The sequence below is a fragment of the Pan paniscus genome, chromosome X (genome assembly GCF_029289425.2).
Source record: "Pan paniscus chromosome X, NHGRI_mPanPan1-v2.0_pri, whole genome shotgun sequence".
Taxonomy (NCBI): domain Eukaryota; kingdom Metazoa; phylum Chordata; class Mammalia; order Primates; family Hominidae; genus Pan; species Pan paniscus.
The window spans coordinates 57,106,189-57,113,685 of record NC_073272.2 but is presented as its reverse complement, the minus strand read 5'-3'; the positions used below and the strand labels follow the sequence as shown (position 1 = coordinate 57,113,685).

The following is a 7,497-nucleotide window of genomic DNA, read 5'->3' as shown; positions in this document are numbered from 1 at the left end:
GCGGAAACCTGGGAGAAGGCAGAGGACTGCGCGGTGCGGGATGGGGTGGGGCGAGGAGGGGTGCCACAGCCCACCAGGCAGGCACCGACCTCACTGCGCATGTTCACTGGGCATCTTCCCCTCGGCCCCTTTGCCCATGTGGTGAACGCCAGGGAGCTGTGAAGGCTTGAGGATCGCGTTCCTGCTGTCGGGACTTTTTCTGTCCTGCTGAGACGCAGCCGGTAGGTCCACAGGCCAGTCCTCCCAGGGCTTGAAGTGTGAGTGAGTGTGAGGAGGAGCCAGCGGCCGTCCTGAGTGTGGGGCAGGGTGGTACGTGGCCTCAGAGGCCGAAGGGTCTCAAAGTGCTCGTCCTTCTTCTCGTGAGGTGGCACCGCTGTGGGCCTTGTTGTGGTAGGGTCAGAACGAGGGAAGAAGGTGGACCGAGTAGTTGAGAGGGGTCAGATGAAGATGGGGTGAGTGCTGGGGGTGCTGGGGCAGGTATCTGAGTCCCTGAAACCCTCGACAGAGGACAGATTCCAGACTCCTCCGTGGCGACCCAGGAAGGAGCGGGGTGGGCATTAAGGAAGGGAACTGGGAACACTGCGGGTTGGTGACCATGGCCCTGAGGTCTGTAGAACGCCTGGCAGAGGTGTACAGTGAGGAGGGCCCAGTGCTGTGTGGCAACTTCTCAACTCCACTGTGGAGATTTGAATGGGTGGGGCTCTGTGTTCCAACAAAACTTGATTTTGGGGGGAAATGGGCCTAGCAAATGGGTGGTGACAAAAGTCGTGGTCACTGCAGTTTTAATTCTCTGGCTGTATTTTCCTAAATGCCTCCACGGAGGAGAGTTCAGTTGTGAAACCAAACCTCATCGGAAATATCCTGTGTCTTTTGCCAGGAGCTATGAGACATTGCTCAGCTAGCTTGACCAACTTAAGTGACTTTGCGAGCATTTGGAAGGCACACATACTTACACTTACCCTGAGACTTAGTTCGAAAGTATTTACAAACTTTAAAAAAATGACAAGTTAACATTTGGTCATGGAAGTGGTCAAATATAGCTGTCCTTTCAAGTGCATTTACCAATTCACAGTATTCTGTTTGCAGTGTGAAATATGATTTGGAGAGTAAGATCAACATATAGGCCTAGACCAAGGAGAAGCGTACCACCTCCTGAGCTGATTGGGCCTATGCTGGTGAGTGTCTTAACCTTTGATGTTTTCTATTAGCAGAAAGTTATTTTTGTAACTTGTTGTTACAAAACTATGTTTTGTAATTGTTGTTGAACCAGTATGGATTCACCAATAAAGGTCTTCCATGCTGATAAAAATGATCATGGCATCTCATGAAGGAAAGACTAATCCAAGAGGATTAAGTTCTTCTGTTGTCTGGATGGATGATCTTGTGTTCCCCAGATTTTGCCCACGATTTCCTTCTCATGCTTATTTGCAAAAGATTACACACATTCATCCCAACATAGATTAAAACAGTTTCCAGAGCCCTTGAGGGCAACTGTCTTAGAGTAACCTCTCTGTGGGAAGAGTAACTTTATGACGTATAAGTATGTGGAAGAGTGCTGGAGAAATGTCTTTAGACTTATGATCAGAAATGTCTATGTATTCTGTATATTTATATTATTGAAATGTATTGATAAATTATCTGCACACACACACCCCTGGTTCCAGGAGCCCAGTGATGAGGAACCTCAGCAAGAGGAACCACCAACTGAAAGTCGGGATCCTACACCTGGTGAGGAGAGAGAAGATCAGGGGTGCAGCTGAGATTCAAGGTGCTGGGAAGAGAAAGAAAGAATATCTATGGTTGGGGGGTGGGCAGGAGAGGCCTATATGTGCATCATGCATTATGCCATAAACAGTAACAGGAGGAAAGAAAACATTAGGAAAGGATCTCAACCACTTGCTCAAAGTTGGCTGGAAAAGTGAAGAGTACAGTTTGCAGCTTCATGCCGTCCCTGGATACGATGAATCTTCTCTTTTTCTTCGACGTTTATTTTGCATGCTTGAAAATACAGTCCTTGCTAAATCAGATGAAACTCTTTAATGTGGTGTACAAAATTTCACTAGTTTGATCTTCTTAGAATGTTGTCTGATCTTCTCAGCTGTGGTGTCCACAGTATTGTATGCACCCTTTAATAGCATGTAGAATGCCAAGTCACCCTACCTTATAACATCCTGAATAAAGCCCATTTGCATAGGGATATTAGCCCCATTTTATAAGTAAGAAAACTGAGGCTCTGAAATGGAGGCTTACCAAGAACACTTGACTCATGGAGAAGGAATTCATATTTCATTCCAAGGTTTGTGTTCTTCCTACCAACTGTGTTAGAAAATGTGAATTATTTTGCTTAAAATGTTCATACTCGAATGTGTCTCTACTGTAAGGTACTTCAGTATTGGCTCAGGACAAAACACAGTTCAGTGAAGCAGGATAGTAACTCCAGAAAAGAGCTCAATGAATGACAGCCGCTGTTTCCTTTGCTCTGTATTTTTGACAGTATGTTTGGTAAAAGTTGGATAATTTAGGACATTGGCATACAGGTAGCTATATTAGTATGATTTTAAGGGACTTTTTAACGGTTGTTTAAATACTTTTATAATTAGAAAACTCAAAATATGATAAGATTATCATGAAACAGAAATTATTTCCTCAACAGATAGCATTTTGAAGTTAAACATTGACAGAATTTGGGTCATGGATTATTTTAGCAATTCACTGTTAAGGGGTTTCCAGAATATGACTGTCAACAATACCCATTAATTTTTTTTCACTCAAGTTCCTGTACTCTCATGGAAGACAGTGATTTTGCTGTTGTATTTGGTATTTTTTTCTGAATGGGATTAATTTATGGAAAGTTACATATAGGGCCTTTGGACCTAAGTTTGTTTAATTTTAACCAAAAAATTTTCAAGTTACCTCAACAGGTGATGAGTGTCAGGACTGTAAGATTTGTCATAGGCTTACCAATACATTCATCTAATCTTTCAGAAAATTACATTTAAGTTATGATTAAAATGCTATCCATTGAGCAGTCTTTAGATTTCCTAGACAGCTGATACTCACTGTTTATAATACACAATGGTAAAGTATAGGAAATGTAAGTGTGGTCTGATTTTTCCTCAGATTGTCATTTAAGATAAGATTTTATAATACAGGAAAACAAAGGTGGGACATCTTTGCATCACATTTATTACCACAGTAGCCTACAGCCTTTTATTTCATAACGCTGAGGAAAAGAATATTATCATTTCCTTATTTATCTTTCTTGTTTGCCTGCTTCAGTCGATAACCTTTGTATTTTTAAGTACCTGACCTGGAAACTGATCTCCAGGAGCTGTCTCAGTCAAAGACTGGGGATGAATGCAGAGATGGTCCCGATGACAAGGGGAAGATTCTGCCAAAATCAGAGCAATTTAAAATGCCAGAAGGAGGTATGCTATCCATTTAGATGCAAAATTATATGCTTTCTGTTTTCCACAATATTATACTTTTGATAGTAAGAGAGAACATTACTACCCCTTTAAAATCAGAGTTCAAATGCAGACTTTCTTTGAAAGGTTGTTCAGACTCCAGTTGCCTGACCGCAAGACTTAAACACTGTCAGATACAGACACAAATTGGGTCAAAGCCATATTGAATCATCAAATATGAAAGCATATTCTTACTTCTGATTATACCCAACAACTAACAATTTTCAGATTATTTTCTCATTTCTGCTTTTAACAAATACATAATGCATTTCTAATACCAGTTTGTGTGAAATATCCTGAGCACCCTAAGCAGATTCTAGTACCAGCTCTGACATTATTCGTGAGATTCTGGATGAATTCCATAAATTCTACACCCATCTTTTGCTGTTATTGAAAATAGTAAATGCAAATAAGATATTTAAAATCTGTTTCAAAGTTGATTTCTGTATCCTCATGTTCTGTTGGATAGAATACAAAGATATGACTTGTTTTTCATAACAATCAGTTTCACTCCAGTTATAATATCTGAGTTGAAATTTCATGGTTCCTAAGAAAATGAGTGGGCAGGCCGGGCGCAGTGGCTCACGCCTGTAATCCCAGCACTTTGGGAGACTGAGGAGGGCAGATCAGAAGGTCAAGAGATCGAGACCATCCTGGCCAACATGGTGAAACCCCGTCTCTACTAAAAATACAAAAATTAGCTGGGCGTGGTGGCGCATGCCTGTAGTCCCAGCTACTAGGGAGGCTGAGGCAGGAGTATCGCTTGAACCTGGGAGGCAGAGGTTGCAGTGAGCCGAAATCGCACTATTGCACTACAGTCTGGCGACAGAGCAAGACTCTGTCAAAAAAAAAAAAAAAAAAAAAAAAAAAGGAAAGAGAGAAAACGAGTGGGCAACTTGCTTGATGAGAGTATCTTTTCCACACATTTTTCAACTTGGCGACTGTTAATCAGAAGAGCTTCTGAATTTATAGGAAGTATTCCATGTTTATGGAAGAAATTACCTAAATGATTTTACTCTACACTTCTGAACCATTCCATTAGACTATTTACATTGAAAGATAGTTTTCAGTTATTTCCAGGAGCCCGTTGAACAAGCCTCAATTTCATTCTTAGGAAGCTTATAGTCTTAAATGATTATCTTGTTAAAATAGTTAGCAAATTACATGAGAAAGGAAAATAATAAAAAATGAAAATAATAAAGAGCAATAGAATAAATCTAAGGGAAAAGAGGTACTTACTAAAAGACAGCTATGAATCATTAGTAAAAGGAAATGTAATCCAAAAGTAATAAATTTAAAAGATTGTTCTTTTGAAAAATACCTGTGAATAGCATAATAGTTTACATACTCTTGAAGAAAATGGAAAAAGCTCAACATGGAATATGAACAAGACCCTAACAGATACTGAATATATGGTATAATCAAAAGTGAATACATTCTTGAACTCTAATATTTTCAAAATATGAATGAAATGATTGATATGCTAGGGACACATACATTAGTTAATCTATTCCAGTAATACCTGAATATCTAAACATCACAAAACTGTGGAAGAACTTCTGAAACTTACCACTTATCCCTCAAAAACACAACTTTTAGAAACAAATATTTGGCTTTTCCAGATATTTTACTCTCCTTTTCTGTTTTCCTCTCCCTCCATTTCTTTTTTTTTCTTTTGCCCCACTGTTCATGATATATATCTCTTTCCCATTTTGATGTTAAAAATAATAGTGATAGGTGAAACCGAATCTGACCATGTAAGATTTTATTTTACCAACGGGAATACTTTCAAGTATAAAAAGAGAGACTCTTCATATTGATATCAGGATGATAGGTGAAAATCTTGGACAAATGGTTACCATACCTGAAAGACCACAGAAGGTAAACTAGCCCCAAGCAACATTTTTGCACTTGTGTGCAACAGAGAAAAAACAAATGCAGTACTGGGCTTTCCATTCACTGCACTTATGCAATTCCTAATGTGACATTAACTGTTTCCCAGGAGCTTGTTGAACATCCAGGCTATTATTTCAAGCCAAAACATTACATTACATTATACATTGTTTGTAAATTCCTTTTATTTCTTAGGTTTGTTGTGTGTTGGTTATATTTTTATTAAAACTATACAGTGTTTGCTTTTCACTTCAGACACCTTTTAACAGGTTCACTTGATTTAATGTGTTCTGAAGTTGGACAGTTTTTGGTTTCTTTGAACTACAGGAAGCAGGGTGTTTTAAAAATGTTGCTAATGTATATACTTGGAAGCCTATCTTCAAGTCTCTACAGAGGTTTAACTAATGTTAGCCATCAGGTTACTCTTAGGCTTCTGGTTTAATCCACGGTATAAAACCAAAACTTTGGTGTCCTTCACATACTTTTAATGTCATCTGAATACAGTTCTGCTACTAATGTTCCCTCCTGTTATGTTTCTATTATAGGTGACAGGCAACCACAAGTTTAAACAAAGACAAGCTGAAACAACACAAACTGTTTTTATCTAAGATACTTGACTTAAAAATATCTAAATAAACTTTTGCAGCTCTCTCCAAAGAAGTCTTGCACATCTTTTGTTCATTTTATTCCAAAATATTTGAAACTATTGAAAATGGTGGCCGGGTGTGGTGGCTCAAGCCTGTAATCTCAGCACTTTGGGATGCTGAGGCAGGAGGATTTCATGAGCCCAGGAAACTGACAACAGCTTGGGCAACATAGTGAGATCCCCTCACTCCAAAAATAAGTGAATGAATGCATGAATGTATGCATGTACACATGTAGCCTTAGTCCCAGCTACTCTTGAGGTTAAGGTGAGAGGATCTCTTGAACTTAGGAGGTCAAGGATGCAGGTAGTTATGTTCAGGCCACTGCAACTCCAGCCTGGGTGACAGTGAGACTCTGTTAAAAAAAAAAAAGGAAAAGTATCATTTTTGAAATTTTGTATTCTGATTACACTGGTATACACACTTGTGATATTATGAAATATATAAATATATATTTGGTCCTCTACCCTGTATACTAGCATACAACTCTTAATATTTTTAGAATCTCCACAAAGTGATGTCTTTTTGTATGCTAATGAGATGACTGATGCCTAGCAGCCCCTAGGTAGCTTTATGATGGGAGATTAGAGGGCTGGGACTTTCAGGAAACCTTCAGGAAAGGGAGAGGAGCTGAAGGTTAAGTTGATTACCAATGGCCAGCCAGTGGTTTAATCGATCATGCCTGCATAATGGAAACCTCCATGAAAACCCAAAAGGACAGGGTTCAGAGAGCCTCTGGATAGCTGCACACATGGAGGATAGCATTTCCACAGAGGGCATGGCTCCCTGCCCATTAACCCTTTCCTTATCCTATGCATCTCTTTAACTGCATCCTCTCTAATATCCTGGGTTTTTTTGGTTGTTGTTGTTGTTTTGTTTTTGTTTTTTTGTTTTGTTTTGTTTTGTTCGAGATGGACTCTCACTCTGTCGCCATGCTGGAGTGCAGTGGTGCAATCTTGGCTCACTGCAACCTCCGCCTCCCAGGTTCAAGAGATTCTCCTGCCTCTGCCTCCCAAGTAGCTGGGATTACAAGCACGTGCCACCACACCCAGCTAATTTTTGTATTTTTAGTAGAGACAGGATTTCACCATTTTGGCCAGGATGGTCTCCATCTCCTGACCTCATGATTTGCCTGCCTCAGCCTCCCAAAGTGCTGGGATTACAGGGGTGAGCCACCGTGCCCAGCCCTAATACCTTGTTTTAATCAACCCATAAACGTATATGTTTCCCTGAGTCGTGAGATGCTTTAGCAAGTTAATTGAACCCGAGTAGGAGTCATGGGAAATTCAATTTATAACTGGTGGGTCACAAACACAGTAAAACAACCTAGGGCTTGAGGCAATTGGCAGGGCCCTCTTGTGGGACTGAGCCCTCAACCTGTGCGATCTGATGCTATCTCCAGGTACATCCTATTGGAGTTGAATGAGAAGATACCCAGCTGGTGTATGCTGCAAAACTGATTGCTTGCCTGGTGTGTGGAGAAAATCCCCCAT

General features: G+C 40.1%; 1 pseudogene; it reads left to right on the top strand.

The window, feature by feature from the left end:
• The first annotated feature begins 1,094 nt into the window (after positions 1-1,094).
• Positions 1,095-5,928, top strand: LOC100985703 (X antigen family member 3-like; annotated as a pseudogene).
• Positions 5,929-7,497: the final 1,569 nt, after the last annotated feature.